Genomic DNA, 16873 nt, shown 5'->3' on the forward strand with positions numbered 1-16873 from the left:
CTATTCTGAAATTTCTTTTATATTACAAAAATTTAAACTTGGAATAAGTTGAGAAAATGACTGAAAGTAGCTATTGGGTTGTCAAAAGAGTCATGATACATTTTTGCACCGAAAAACAGAAAAAAATATGTCATGACTTTTCTGACAACCTAATATTTAAAATTAAAAAAAACTTTCTAAATTTTTCTAAAGTCATGAGCACATAATCTTTCAAGGCACTCTAGAAGGCACTGAAAAAAGTCAGTAAAAAAAATGTATAACTCAGAAAGGACCCACTGTTTTTGGAATAATGGTGAAATTTCAGAACATCTTGGGCAATGGATACAGTTTCAAAAACATTTTTAAGAGAGATTTTTGCTATAGGGTGCATGTGCTCATAATAAAGAACCCATCCTTTTGCTGACTAAGGAGAGACAGAGAGACAGAAAGCGAGAAATCTGACTAAGGAGAGACTGAGAGACAGAAAGCGAGAAATCAACCCCAGGTAGATGGACATGCTACAATCCTTTCTCCTTTATCCTCTCAGGACTTTGGATATGCACACACACGTGTCTGGAGTGAGTTTAAGCTGTCAGGTCCAGGACTTGAACCATGGTTGACAATGTGGGAGCCCAGCAACGAAACTATTAAGCCATCCACTGGCCCCAGAAATGGCTTAAAATATTTTTTAAAGAATTATTTTAATTTTCTTTTTTTCTCCTTCTTTCCTTCTTTTCTTTCTTTCTCTTTTTATTTGACCAGAGAAGGACAGAGAGAGTGAGTGAGAAAGAGAGAAAGTGAAAAAGCAAGCTGCCATGTCCGGGACTCCAACCATGGTCAGCCATGTGGGAGTCCAACTCCCTTAACCACCACATCCCATTTTAAAATTTGATGAATGATGATTTTCACTTAAGAAGTCTATTGCCATACTACCAGTCAAGCATGAGAGTGAAACAAAAGCATTTTCAGATATTCAAGGACTCAAAGAATATATCCCAGGCATATTTCCTTGGAGATAAATGTAGGTTATGCTTCAGCAAAACAAAGAAGTAAGCAAGAAAAAAGACATAGGATATAGGAAATATGGCTCTGACTCTGGAGACCTGGGAAGGGAATTCCAGGACTGCAGCTTCCAACAGGCTGATGGAATAGTCAGCCCGGCCGGGAGTGGGCACTTGGAGGTCTTAGACCAGGCCGGTACAGGGTAGTATCAAAGGACTTCTCGTTTCATCATGACTTTTTGCACTGTGTACATGTGATATTTCTGCAACATTTACATTAATATTGAAAATTAAATCCTATCTGGAATTGGCCTCTCCACTTAAACACATTCCTACCCACCAAGTCCCCCAGCACTGTGTACATACCCCCGTTCGAGCACGTATCAAAGAACCTTATCAGCATTTGTTTATATGTCTGTCTCCACAGTTCTGATATGAACTTTACGAGGGTGGGATGGTGTCTTTTCTTCTTCATTTTCTCAGCATCCAGCAGAGTGCCTAAACGGGCAGTGTGTGTTTGCGAAATTAAACCATATACTGATTAAGATAGCTGCTTGAAAGAAATTCCTCAAAAAAGAGTGTCTTATATTTGGAGCTCATACAAAAATATATACAGTAATGCTGTGCTGAAAAAGGGAATGAAGCAAAGTAAAGAGACAAAGAATGTCCCCCGGGGAGCAACTGAGTGCTATCTCCGATAGAATGGCCAGGGTCTTCCTCTGCTTCCCTGTACTCTATGCAAAAACTGAGTAGCCTTAGAGAACACGGAAATGCCAGTCATGGCGCGGCACGCCTGAGCTAAGTAAGCTTTCTCAAGTAGAGGTGAAAAACTGGAAGAAGAAAGGGTAGTTCTTTCTTCCTTCCTTACATTTAAGGTGATAAAGCAGACCTTCCATGTGACTCAGGAAAGAATTATCTACACTCTCAAAGGCTAAGAACAGGACAATGATAGGACTTTGAAGAAATTAACAGTTGGCTTGTACAGGGCTTTGAACTGAAAACAAGTACCCAGAGCATTCCATTCCACGTTAGTTACCATTCGGTGATAAGTGGGATTTGATTATTGTAAGAGAAAATATACTTACTTAGCTTTATGAAACAAACTTTAAAATTAAAATCTCTAATTCTTAAAACATACATAATCAAGGAAGATTAAATTTTTTCAGCAACTATGATAAATAAGTCATGCCTACCACCTCCCAAACACATAGTCATATATTTTTGTCATGGAAAATTGAAACATATTGAACTCAGTCTTTTTCGACAGTTCCACTAAAGATGCTACACAAGAAAGTTCCTTTATGCTATTAAGATGAGTATTGGGACCAACAGATGATATAATGGTTATATCACTGGACTTCCACATACTCGACTGTGGTTCAATTCCTGGACCCAGCAACTTAAAACTCATACCAGGTGTATGTGTGTGTGCAGGCCCAAGATCCCAAGGGGAGAATGGAGAAGGGATTGTGACATGGCCATCCTCCCTAGGGGGTGATTCCTTACTTTATGTCTCTGTCTCCAGCCAGTGCATTCAGCCTATAGCAAAAATCTCAAAAAAACAGAAGAAAAGTAAAAATGAGAATGTATAGAAGATAGTACTTTTGACAAATGTAGGACAATTTTAGCCTTTTAAGTCATCAGTATTTTAATAAAAATGTAAACTTGCAGAACATTGGTTTTCTGAAAAATGCGAGTCAGAACAATGGAATTATAATCTATTTGAGTTAGATTGTTTAGCTATCCTACATTTATTTCTTTTTTTCTATAACTCCTATAGCCAAGAGATCTACAAAATACCTTGCTTTAAAAATTTTATACTAGCTTTGAAATTTTCTGTATAGCTAATTATAATCATTCAAATTAGTCTCCCTCAGACTCCTTTGCACGGTATCTCTTGCCAATGATTAGCCACCTGCAAACTAGAGAAATACAGGCACATGTTTGTCAGCTGGAAGTGTGTGTACTTAGTGGCAGGGATCTACAGGTTTATGAGCTCCTAAATAGAGATGGTGAACAGTTTACTGTCTGGACATAGCACCCAGCAGACAGTAAATAGCAGCCCTGAAATACCACTAGTGCTATTATTTATAGTAGGGAGGAGCAGGAGTAATAGCAGGTCAGCGTATCGTGACAAGCCTGGGACTTCCTGTTGATACACAGATTTTCAATGAGACAGTCAATACATTTTTCTTATTCATGATAGAGCACATGTGAGTGTACGTGAGAGAGAGAGAGAGAGGGAGAGAGAGAAGCACCCGCTGTGTGATCTGGGCATCCTAGGCACTCATGCACATTTTTGGCGTATTTCATGCCAACTATGTCAGGGACTGGAGTCAAGTTTGCCAGGTGAGATCTAACTTCTCCTGAGTAGCACATCACCCCTGCCACAGAACTGACTCCATTAGTTATTTACTAACGTATAGAAGTCTTTGAGAAATTAATCAGGGTTGAGTCATGAAATCCACCTCAGTAAACAAGGGCTAGTAGTACTCACAGCGAACTGTCACCATAATCTCTCTCTCCATGCATGGCAGGGAGTGGAGAGAGTGAAGCGTGGGGCTTGAGGTGCTGGCCAGCTGAGTGGGGGAGTGGCCGTCCAGAGGCCTCCCATTGTGAACTCTCTCCTTTCCCTGCACCCTCATCACCATCCCAAACCAACCATGGACTGTAGACTATCAGTACCACCATCAGGAGACAAAGTGAAAAGTTTATTCTAATCCTCAAAAATTGCCCCCCCCCCGCCAACCCCCGGTCCACTGTGTGCAAAGTACTTTGCTAGGTGCTATGTAAAGGTGTCACAGCATAGTGCACTATTTGAGGACAGTCATAAAAGATTTATGAAAGTACTAAATGAAAGCTTAGCATGGGTGTGTCTAGAAATGGAGTGCTGGAGTTCTTTAGATCCCCTGGGGTGCCTCTAATGGAGCATGAAGGTGTTGGGGCCAGTACCTTAGTCTACAGCTTCATTCTCACCACCACCACTCTCTGCCTTCGCCTCCACCAAACAGAGCCGGCGTAGGAATATGCACTGTTCAGTGCCGAGAGAACTGCAGGATGGGTGGAAAGATGGAGACATTCCAAAACCCACAGTTATTTTGCCGATACTGGGGATTTCTGCCACAATTTTTACTTCATTGGTCTAAACGTTTTTCTCTCCTTTTCCCATTGGTCTCACTTTCCAGAACTCTGTTACACTTTTTTACTTTTTCTATATTTTTTTTCTTAATTTTTGTCTCCCTTTTCTTTAGTTTTTCCAAGCAGAGCTGGACAAAGCACTTTTATGGGAAGTTAAAACCATTGCTGAAGGGGCCAGCACGTGGCGTAGTGGTTAAAGGTGCTGGACTCCACATGGCCAACCTCGGTTTAAGTCCTGACCCTGGTGGTTTGCTTTCTCACTTTCCCTCTCTCTCTCTCTCTGTCTGATCAAACTGGGAAAAAAAAAATAGTAAAGTTTAAAAAAAAAACAAAAATCAACAACAACAAAAAACACTGCTGGGACCAGCAGTTAGCGTAATGACTTTCTGTCTCTCTGTCTCTGTCTGGTGAGCGCACACGCCCTATAGCAAAAACCTCTCCAAAAAAAAAAAAAAATGCTGAAGAGGAGGGAAGTATTTTGAGATCCTGGAAGTTACATATAAGCATCCTATTGCCATATTTCTATGCATATGTGTATTTTGGTTGTTACTTCTTTTCTTTTTTTAGGTTTATTTATTTATATCTTCCATAATCTAAAGAAACAGCCTCCCCAACAGTGTCTTGAAACCTTGACCCACTTCTAGCCTCAGTTAGCAATAGTTAGCAATGGGTGCATGTGTACTTGTGTACTCAGGGAGTTTTCCGGGCACAAACCCAGAACCTTCCCACATGGAACAGACTCCTAGAATGTTGGTTTTTGCCACTGTGCCATCATCCAGCCCCTGCTTGTTATTTCTGAAATGCATTAGAGTACAAACCTTGAAATAAAATTTCCACTGATATGGGACCAGCAGTTAGCGTAATGGATATGTCACTGGACTCCCATGTAGTTGACCGCGGTTCTAGTACCAGACCCAGTGGCTTAAACTCATGCTGGGCGCATGTGCGTGCGTGCCCAAGATCCCGAGAGGAGAGGGGAAGAAGGGATTGTGGCGTGGCCATCCCCCATGGGGAGTGATTTCTCACTTTCTGTCTGTCTCTCTCTGTCTTTCTGGCGAGCGCATATGCCCTATAGCAAAAACCTCTCCAAAAATAACAATGTTCCACTGATACTAAATCCTTTCTGCCATAGGCCTATAAACATTACCATAAGCGAATAGAGGCCCAGTGGTCCAGTGATAAAGCTGCTTTGGTATGGGTAAGGAAAGAAATATGTACAAAGGGGCCAGCAGGTGGCATAGTAGTTAAGGTACTGGACTCCCACATGGTTGACTTTGGTTTGAGTCCCAAACCTTGCAACTTGAAACTCTGTGTATGTGTGCATGCCCAAAATCCCGAGAAGAGAAGGGATCTCGTGTGGCTATCCTCCTAGGCGGTAATTTCTCACTATCTCTCTCTCTCTCTCCAGTGAGAACATATGGTCTATAGCAAAAATCTACAATGATAATAAATACGTATGAAGAAATAAAACACAGATCAGACTAATCCCAAATTGGATTCTGTATTAACCTATTTCCTTGGGAAGTATCTTAACCTTTTTAAGCTCATGTCCTTCTGTGTGGAATGAATTGATTACTGCTGTTGCTGATGTTTGAATTGTTTCAGTTCCCAAGCATTTTACCCTCTTGGCATTCTCTCACTACATTCTAGGCCATCCTTGCCTGTTAAAATGTGGAATTCATTGACAAGTATAGTATGCTAGACTTAATACAACCAAAGTGGTTTAAGTGAGATTAAACCATCCTTATCCTGGATGATGCCTGACCACAAGCACAGCACAGGTCTGCATTAGAAATACTGACAACCACACACATTGGGAGCTCCATTGTAATCAATATCTATGTAGGCCTTTTTCTCACAAACTGCAGATAAGTCAGGTTTCTTCATGATCAGCCCTAACTCCATCTTGTCAAGTGCAATTGGATTAACCAAGAAGTAAATGGTTTAAATCTCAAATAAAGTCAATGCTACTTATAAAACAAGGAAGTCGTTTCTTCTCCATGATACATCCCAGCTTTACTAGTTGTCTTGGATTTACTGGTCTATGCAAAGCAAGAGAAAAGATGGTGGTCTCAGAGTCAGCAGGTGGTGCGGTGGTTAAGGTGTTGGACTCCCACACACCCGGACCTAGCAGCTTGAAAATCACTCTGGGCGGGGACCAGCAGGTGGTGTGGTGGTTAAGGCGTTGGACACTCCCACATGGCCAACCATGGTTCGAATCCCAGACCTGGTGGCTTGCCTTCTCACTTTCCCTCTCCCTCTCTTCCTCTCTCTCTCTTGTCTCTTTCTGGTCAAAAAAAAAAACCCTTTTTCGGGTAAAAAAAAAAAAAAAAAGAAAAAAAAAAAAAAAAAAAAAAAAAACAAAAAGAAAATCACTCTGGGCGTGTGTACATGCATATCCAAAATCTTGTGAGGAGAATGGAGCAAAAGGGATTGCGGCATGGCCACTCTCCTGGAGGGTAATATCTCATTCCCCACGACCCCCCTCAGGAGTACATGAAACCTATAGCAAAAAACTTAAAAAAAAAAAATGGTGGCAGTCTTAGATAGACTGTGAGAGGAGAATGGAAAGTGTACTAGTAGCAGAACATAAGAAATAGAGAACTTGGGCTAACCAGGTGATGGTTGTTAGGTGACTGGATCTCACAGAGCCGATTGTGTAGTCTGAGTCCTGAACTTGGCAACCTGAGAATCATGCCAAGCACGTGTGCATGCATATCCAAAATCCAGAGGAGAGAATGGAGGATAAGGGATTGCCGCATGATCATCTCCTCTGAGAGTTGCTTTCTTATTTTCCCTCTTTCTGTCTCTTTCTCTTTGTCTCTTTATATCTAGCAAGTACACATGTCTTATAGCACATTTATGAAAACAGAGAACTCTCGGTTAGCAACAATTATCACTCAGGGCCAGCAGGTAGCATGGTGGTTAAGGCTGGATTTCCGCATGGCCAAATGCAGTTCAATCCCAGACCTGGCAGCTTGAAAATCATAAATGGGTGCATGAGAGTGCATGCCTAAAATTCGGAGAGGAGAATAGAGGAGACGGGACCGTGACATGGCCATTCTAACTTTCCCTCTCTCCATCTTTTTCCAGTCAGCACACGTGTTCTTTAGCAAAAACCAATAATAATAATAATAATAACTAATAATAATAATTATCTCATTACAGTACTGTTTGTCCAGCTCCAGTGATCACTCATCTGTCTCTTCTACCCTTCACAGCACACTCAGAGGACTAAGAACAAAGACTCTGAGTCAAGTAGACTTGGGGAGAACCATGTCTTTGTTATATATGTCCACGACATGTTGCAGCCTCACTATTCAACCTTCCTGAGTTTCTCATCTGTGAAATGAGGTAATCCACCTACCTTATTCTGTTATAAGGATTGAATGAGACAAAATTGCTAAAACATCTGATGTAGGGCAAGTTTTAGTAGCTTTTATGTTCCTAACAACTGACTACCACAAGCTGGTAAATTTATAAAGAACAGAGGTTTATTTAGCTCACAATTTTGGAGGTCCGAGGTCAAGGGTCTGCATCTGGTGAGGATCTTCTTGTTGATGGGGCTCTCTGCAGAGTTCGGAATGGCACAGGGTATCAGTTTTGAGAGAGAACAAGAGCAGAGTATTTGTCTGTAGGGTCCCTGTATGTCCTGTATGTCTGTCTCATTCCTCTTTTTTTTTTGAGAGGGAGAGTTTTTGTTTGTTTGCTTGCTTGTTTGTTTCTATGGGGCACGTGTGCTCGCTGTCATTCCTTCTCCTTATAAGACCACCAGGATTCAGTCATGGAGGCCTGATGACCTTATCTAATATACTAATCACCTTCTAAAGACCACACCTATTAAACTTGGATAAAGTTTCTGCCCTCTTAATACTTTTACAATATAACAAAACTCCAACACATGAATGTGAGGGGAACACATTCCAACCATAGGGGCACGTAGCAAAGAGCACATCACAAAAGAGTGGTTTTTAGGAAATCATGTCCTTCACGATAAGTTTCAAGCTCCATATGGCATAGGCTTCTTCTGATGGGTTTAGCCTCTTTTCCCTCCATTTTCCAATATGTCTGCACTCAAGCTGTGCTGAACTCTCTACAGTTTCCTGAATATATTTTGATCTTTCATGTGACAGTGCCTTATTCTCGGAAGGCCAATCTAGTCCAGTTGAAGAAAACTTCAACCTACCCTCCAGCTTCACCAGAGAGATCAGTTCTACCATGAGGCACATGTTGGAAATCAGTTCTCCATGGGCTTCTCCCATCTCTGTACACCTTGCAGAAGAATCACTGGTTGCATTTTATTCTATACTATATCTTCAAACATTCCTCCATGACCCTTCCCATTGCTGGTGTGTGTCCAAGGGGATGCCCAATGTTATTGAACTTAGTTCTAAATATGTTAGACTCCCCTCAGCTGCAAACTCTTCATCAACCGTCCTTTGCTACCCCTGGGTTACTACTTCAGATCTGGCTCCCAATGAGTTCTGGCATCTGTTTCCTGACTTTCTACTTCTGTCTTGGAAATTGCTCTACTTTTAACAAATCCCTCAAGAGCACATGCTCTCTCTCTTTCTTTCTTAATTTTCTGTATGGCACATGCACTTCCTGGAGAAAAAGAGAGAGGGGGAGAGAGCAAGAAAGCACCCCCTGGGACCAGTAGTTAGTGTAATGGCTGTGTCACTGGACTCCCACATAGTCTACTGCGGTTTGAGTCCCGGACCCGGTGGCTTAAATTCACGCTGGGCACGTGTGCGTGCATGCCCAAGATCCCAAGAGGAGAATGGAGAAGAAGGGATTGCAGCATGGCCATCCCCTCTAGGGGGTGATTTCTTGCTTTTTATCTCTCTGTCTCTCTCTGTGTGTCTGGTGAGTGCACGCGCCCTATAGCAAAAACCTCTCAAAAAAAAAGCACCCCCTGGTGGGCGATGGCCACACCACAGTATTTCTTCATCTCCTCCATTCTCCTCTTGGAATCCTAGGTGTGTACACACATGCACCTGGTGTGTTCCGTGTTCCCTAAGCTGCCAGGCTCAGGACTGAACCTGCAGGAGCCAGCAGCTCCAACCACTATGCCACCAGCTGGCCCAGGACCTCTCTTTTTAGTTTTCATCTTCCTAGACAACTAGGAGTGGAAAAATTTTTTCATTCTTCATGCAACATATTAGTTATGCATTGTGTTGAGTAAGAAATTCAGATAAACTTGTCCCCCAGTCCATAATAATAGGCATAGACTAAACGAAGATGTCTCCAATTATAGGACTGTGTAATCCTCTCCCTGAGACCTTTTTTCCCAACTATTCTTCACCTTATTTGATCGGCATTTTGGTACAGTAATTCATCATTCTTCCAGTCAACAAATACCTGTTCAGTTCCTCTTAAGTGTAAGGCAGTGTCCTTCACACTGTGAAGAACACAAAGGTGAATCACGTATGATTTGTGCCTGAAAGATGCTTACTGACTAACGATACAACATGTGCATTATGCGCCATAAAAACATTGTAAGAATTCAGACAAAATAACATTGCACAGTCCCTGAAAATATAATTAGGATTTGAAAAGGTCTCGATTACAGTGTGGGTGAGAGGGATGAGGAGAGTATTTAGGCTCAGTGAAGAGCTCCTGCAGAGGTTCTGAGTTAGGACGATTCAAGTGCTTTTGGGCAAACACCAGATCGTTCACTGTGGTCCACGTGTTGAATACACATAGAAAGAAATAGACTGTAAAGATGTATTGGTAGGTGGGGGTCAATTTGAATTAGAATTAGGGAGTTAATGTTTATAATGAACACTTTGCACTTGATAGGCAATGAAGGCATTTTACAGGCAATAAGAAGGCAGTGAAACTTCTGAACAGAAGAACATGGATTGAAATATAAAAAAGATTGGGAGGTTCTTGGAAAGTCTGCTGAGAAGTCATTCTAATGCAATGACTCAGATGAGAGGCACTGAAAGATGGAACGTGGACAGTGATGGGGAAATGGAATAGAGGACAGAAATTTAAAAGATTTCATAAAGAGGGAGCAGCAGATGGCATAACGGTTACATTGCTGGATTCCCATGTCATCGACCATGGCTACAGTCCCAGACCCAATAGCTTAAAAGTCACACCAACCACAAGTGTGTGCATGCCCAAAGTCCTAAAAAGAAAGTGAAGAAGAAGGGATTTCGGTGTGGCCATCCTCCCTGGTGGGTGATTTCTCATTTTATGTCTCTCTGTCTCTCCAAGGAGCACATGTGCCCTATCACAAAAATCTCTCTCACAGAAAAAAAGATTTCAGAAAGAAACTTGGCAACTAGGAGCCCTTGAGTGAAAGTGAATGGAAGCTTCAGTTGAATGTTACCTAGCAGCATCTCTCTGATATCCAATCAGTATTTCTTCATCTAATCCATAGGAATATAATGAGATGTAGGTGGTTGAATGTCTTGTTAAAATGAAGATGTGTTTTGCTTTTCATTTTCTTGACCTACACCAATCTACGTAGTCTTAGCAAACATGAGCTTCTAACTCATCATCGTCACTGCCCTTCCTGTGTTCATAAGTAATTTTTCTTTTTATTGTGACAAAAAACATGTACCATAAATGAACAAATCAAAGTGTTCTTTACCTATTTGCACACTGTGGTACAACAGGTCTCTAGAGACTTTTTAATCTTGCTTGATTGAAACTCCATACTCATTGAATGCTTCCTTACTCCCCTGCCCCCTAGTAACATTCTGCTTTCTGTTTCTGCTTGATTACAGTAGACACCTCATATAAATGGAACCACACCATACTGGATTTGCCTTTTTGCAACTGACTTATTTCACTTAGCATTATGTCCTCAAGATTCACCTATGTTGTTTCCTTCTGTCTCTGTCTCTCCCTCTCCCTTTCTCTTGAAAAGTTTTGTGTGTGTGTGTGTGTGTGTGTGTGTGTGTGTATGTGTTTTAATCTGCAGGTACTGTCTCTTGCCTCTCACCTCGCCTTTCTCTTGCTAATTTCAGAATCCAGGTGCATCTGAGGTGGGCCTTCCCTGTCCCTTTAACTGAAAAAGCTCTGCCCAAAACTCCTCCTTCCAGCCCAACACCCAGCAAAAAGCCAGTAGATAGGAAGTATTGTATAATCCATCAGATGACCAGAAATCACCACGGCAGAGGCACAAGAAATATGAGAAATAAAGAAAATATCTATTCCCCAAGAGGAAAAAACAGCCTTTCATCATCCACATATAGTGCAATGGAACTCCTAGAAATGTCAGATAAAGATTTTAGGACATTCATAGTGACAAAGCTAACAGAGATACAAAAGAGAAATGGTGAACTCCAGAAGATGCAGGAGAAAAGAGACAACGAGTTCCAGGAGGTGAGAGAGTTGTTCCACGATCTGAAAGAGGAAATACACACAATAAAAAAGAATCCAATGGAACTGTTAGAGATGAAGGCTGTAATAGAGGAAATCAAAACCTCCCTTGAAAGTATTTAAAACAGATTAGATCATGCAGAAGATTGAATCTCAGATGTAGAAGATAGAACCTCTGACCTAGAAGATTTCACCAAAAAGACTGAGAAAATAATGCCCCAAAATGAGAATAATATATGAGTAATACTAGATACCATTAGACACCCAAACATCCAGATAATCAGTATCCTAGAAGGTGAAGAAACTACTGAGTGCATTGATAATCTATTCCATGAAATCCTGGAAAAAAAACTTTCCAAACCTAGGGAGATATATTCAGATCCACGATACACAAAGGACCCCACATAGAATCAACCCAAGAAGATCTTCTCCAAGACATATCATAGCCAGACTGACCAAAACCACAGACAGAGAAAAGACACTAAAACTGGCAAAAGAAAAATGTCAAGTTACTTTCCAAGGATATCCCATCAGGCTAACAGCGGACCTCTCATTGGAAACAGTGCAAGCAAGGAAAGAATGGGAAAATAAATTCAAAGTGTTAAGTGAAAATCAATTTCAACCAAAAGTACTGTATCCGGCAAGATTATCATTCATGTGGTAAAAAGATAAAAACATTCTCAGATAAACAAAACTTGAAAGAATTTACCAACACCAGACCAGCTCTTTGAGAAGTTCTGAGGGGAGTGCTATACCAGGAAAACTAAAGACAGACAGACAAGAGAACAAAAAATGACCAAGAGAAAGGCCAAAATAATGGTAGGGATAATTTCTAAAATATCAGTAATAATATTGAATGTTAATGGAAAGGTCAGACCACAGTAACACTGCAAATTCAACAAAAGAGATTACACGGGACTGAACTGGTGAAGTAGAATTCCATGACTTTTGTCTAAAGCATTACTGATTTTCTCCTATGCTTTGTCTTCCAGATTTAAGGATTTTTTTGTTGTTGTTATTGTTGGGTTCAGCAATTTGTTAAAGAATTTTTAAAAATTGAAACATAAACTTTTCTACCTTCCTGACCCCTTGGCAATTGGAAAATGTTTGTGAGCATTCTTACTTTGTGACAGAATGGTTATTTGCACAAGTTCAATAATACAATAGTGTCTCTTGCCTTGCATCAGAAATTGAATTCTTATGGGGCTTTGTGCAAATAACAGACCAAATTAAGATTAACTTATTTTTAAAAACTAAAATAAGTTAGTTCATACCTCTTTACCTCTCTTCAGTAAAAGGGAGAATGGAGAGAACGTTTCAGAAGAAAATTACAGTGCACTTGTCACTAGGTTCTAGCTTTGTCCATACTTGAAGATCTTTTGTGAATCAATAAAATGTGAAAAACAAAAGTATAGTATGGAAGGGAGGGAGGAGAAGGGGGAAGGGAAAAAATGGGTAAAAGTATAATTAATTGACAAAAAATGAGAAGCTCTTTTTCCATTTGCTGTGGGACACATGTTCTCACCAGAGAGAGACAGAGAGGGAAAGTGTTCGGAAAGCAAGCCTCCAGGTCCTGAACTTGAGCCATGGTTGGTCATGTGGGAGGCCAGCACCTTAAACCACCACAGCACCTGCTGACACCCAAAATAAATTTTTAAAAATCCTTTCAGAATATTTCTGATGTGGGACCAGCAGTTAGCGTAATGGCTATGTCGCTGGACTCCCACGTAGTTGATCGCGGTTGAAGTCCCGGACCTGGTGGCTTAAACTCACACTGGGTGCGTGTGTGTGCGTGCCCAAGATCCTGAGAGGAGAATGGAGGAGAAGGGATTGTGGTGTGGCCATCCCCCCTGGGGGGTGATTTCTCACTTTCTGTCTGTCTGTCTCTCTCTGTCTTTCTGGCAAGAGCACACGCCCTATAGCAAAAACCTCTCAAAAAGAAAAAAAAGAATATTTCTGATGAAATATATTACGTTCATCAGTGAGTGAGCTCTGAAATGCGGAGATCATGGCATTGATCTGGGCCTGATCTAACTGACGTAACAGTAGCTCAGTAAGTATTTATTAGAAGAAAAATCTAACAACTCTCCAGACTCTTGCTGTCTTTTACTATTTCTCTATGATTCACAGACTTCTACAAAAGGTTCTATGGTTCCATTGAATCAGATAATATGTGAAAGTCAGAAAGTTTGAAGATCGTTTTATATAGCTCCGTAATTTGATAGGTGAAGTGAGTGATGATTTTTCCCCCTGAAATTGTCAGGAAGACTTGAATTTATAAAAGAAATCTGACTCTTTTAAATTTTTTTTTTACCCTATCCTCTCATTTCAGTTCTCTTTTAACTACAGAGGCTTTACTCACCCAAGTGTGAAGACAATTGTTCTTGTTTAAGAATATAAAGGCAAAAGGACTTAAGTAGTTGTTTATCTCAATGAGACTTGTGTTCTAAGGGAGAATTTTTGGGAAGTTAGACACCCAGGTACTTCTTTCCTCTTTTAGGACCAGTTTAGGAACTACTGAAACAAATCATTAGTGTCACTATCAGCAAAATCATCAAGGAAATCAGATTTTAGTGTTTTGGTTTTTTTTTTAAGGTTCTTGCCATAGGGCATGTGTACTGACAGAGAGAGACAGTGAAAAATCACTCCCTCAGGGAGATGGCCACACTGTAATCCTTTCTTCCCATTCTCCTCCTGAGATTTTGGGCACACATGCCCAGTGTGATTTTCTTTCTTTCTTTTTTTTAATAATTATTTATTCTATTTTTATTACTTTTCTTCATTTTGACCAGAGAGATATATAGTGAGAGAAAGCAAGCCACCAGGTCTGGGACTTGAACCAGGGTTGGCCATGTGGGAGTCCAGTGCCTTAACCACCATGCCAGCTGCCTGCCCACCCAGTGTGATTTTCAAGCTGCCAGGTCCAGGACTTGAACTGTAGTTATCTTTGTGTTAGACCAATGCCTTAACCACTATGCCACTGCTGACCCCCTAGATTTTACTTTAAAACACTTGAAAAATTTCAAAATTAAGTCCGTCTTCAAAAGACAAATGATTTGTCACTATTGGGAATATTTACTTACTACATAATAACAGTGGCAATTATGTTTAGAACTATGCATTAGGTGTTTTCCATGCATTGTATTACATCACGGTAGCTTACCAGTATTGTATTTTATTCTTATTAAGTAAAGTAGGTTTAGGAGCATGAGTAACTTGTCTATATAACACTGAAATTTGAATTTTTGTCTGTTAGAAACAAAAAACCAGACTTTTAACCACTGTTAAAATACAGTGTTACCACTATATACAAGGATGGTACTTGTGCAACTGGAAGACTGAGTAACAGCTCTTAAATACCTTATGTAAAAAAAATAAAAGTATATAATCTTGTACATGATATAGGACATATTCTACTACACATAAGAGAAAATCTAAGTGTTCATGAAGACATGTACTGTGCCATTCAAAGACACGTGCTATAAATTCTGAAGCCAACTGGAACAGATATTTGAAAGGAAAGAGGGCCAGGCGACAGAGCAGTGGTAATGCTAGCCTCACAACACAGCTGACTTGTGCCCCAGGACCGTTCGGAGCACACCCGTGTGAGCATGCGTGCTTATGGTCTGGGCTGACTGAGTCTGAGAGGTGGATTGAGGCATGATCCATGTGGGGATGCCTGCTGCTCAGTGTCTCTTATGGAAGAAATAAACAAGATTTAAAAGAAAGAAAGAAAAGAAAAGAAAAGAAAAGAAAAGAAAAGAAAAGAAAAGAAAAGAAAAGAAAAGAAAAGAAAAGAAAAGAAAAGAAAAGAAAAGAAAAGAAAAGAAAAGAAAAGAAAAGAAAAGAAAAGAAAAGAAAAGAAAAGAAAAGAAAAGAAAAGAAAAGAAAAGAAAAGAAAAGAAAAGAAAAGAAAAGAAAAGAAAGAAAGAAAGAAAGAAAGAAAGAAAAGAGAAATTTGAATTCTAGGCTGAAAGATCCTATAATAGAAAAAGCACTAAACTTAAATCAGAAGACCTGGATTCTAGTTCTCATGCTAATGAGTGACCTTAGAGAAGAGTCAGTTCTTTCAACTTAAAATAGAGATATTAATAATAGCCTTAAAAATTTTGTTTAGGTTTTTGCCATAGGGCATGTGTGCTTGCTAGAGACAAGCAGACAGGGACAGAGAGAGGGAAAGTGAAAAATTCACCCCCTCAGGGGGTTGGCCACACCACAGTCCTATCTCTATTTCTCCTCTTGGGATTTTGGGCACACACGTATGCACACATGTCTGACGCGATTTTCAGGCCATCAAGTCTGGGGCTCAAACCTCTTTCAGCCACCTGGCAGTCCAATGCCTTAACCACCATGTCACCTGCTGGCCCTATCTCTACTAACCTCACTGGCTTATTCTGAAAATCAAATGAGTTAATCTATATGCAAACTTTGGAATACTACAAGTTTTATACAATATAGTGTAATTCCATCATCGGAGTCAGTCTATCACTGCTCCACATGGGACAGTAAACATTGGGTTGTGGGGAAAGTCGTGACTTTTTTCCTATGCAAAGTGCATCATGACTCTTCTGACAGCCCAGTCTATATCACAAAAGTTTCACGGGGTTATTTAATCTCAGTAGTTTACCCTACTTCATACTGATGCAATCATATACCTATTTTTCTTTACTGCAACTCGAGGTCCAAAGCCATTTTACAAGAATAAAAGGCACCTATGATTAACTGATTTTTTTTTAAAAAAAGAGAGTAAAGTGGCAGTTACAAATAAGTTTGTCCCTTTCCTTCTTAGCACCTCTCTCCCTCCTTTGCCTTTATCCTTCTGGTTTATTCAAACAAGACAGCATAAAAAAATCTTTACATTTTATTTATATCATTTTTGGAGAGGTTTTTGCTATAGGGTGCACACGCTTGCCAGAAAGACAGAGAGAGACAGAGAAATAGAAAGCAAGAAATCACCCCCCGGGGGGATGGCCATGCCGCAATCCCTTCTCCTCCATTCTCCTCTTAGGATCTTGGATACACATGTGCACGTGCCCGGTATGAGTTTAAGCCACCAAGTCTGGGACTTGAACCACAGTCGACTACATGGGAGCTCAGTGACCTAGCCATTCTGCTAACTGCTGGTCCCTAAAACTTTTTATTTGTTATTATTATTATTATTTTATTTGATGAGAGAAAGAGAAAGAAAGTGAGAGAGTAAGCTGCCAGGTCCAGGACTTGAACCATGGTATCCTATGTGGGAGTCCAGCACCTTAACCACCACACCACCTACTGGCCTTCATAAAAATATCTTATTATTGGGGCTGATAGGTGGTGTACTGCTAAAGGGGCCTGGACTACCACATGGCTGACCACAGTTCAAGTCCCAGACCTGGCAGCTTGCTTTCTCACTTTCCCTCTCTCTCTCTCTCACTCTG

The sequence above is a fragment of the Tupaia chinensis genome, unplaced genomic scaffold (assembly GCF_000334495.1).
Source record: "Tupaia chinensis unplaced genomic scaffold, TupChi_1.0 Scaffold141943_1, whole genome shotgun sequence".
NCBI classification, from domain to species: domain Eukaryota; kingdom Metazoa; phylum Chordata; class Mammalia; order Scandentia; family Tupaiidae; genus Tupaia; species Tupaia belangeri.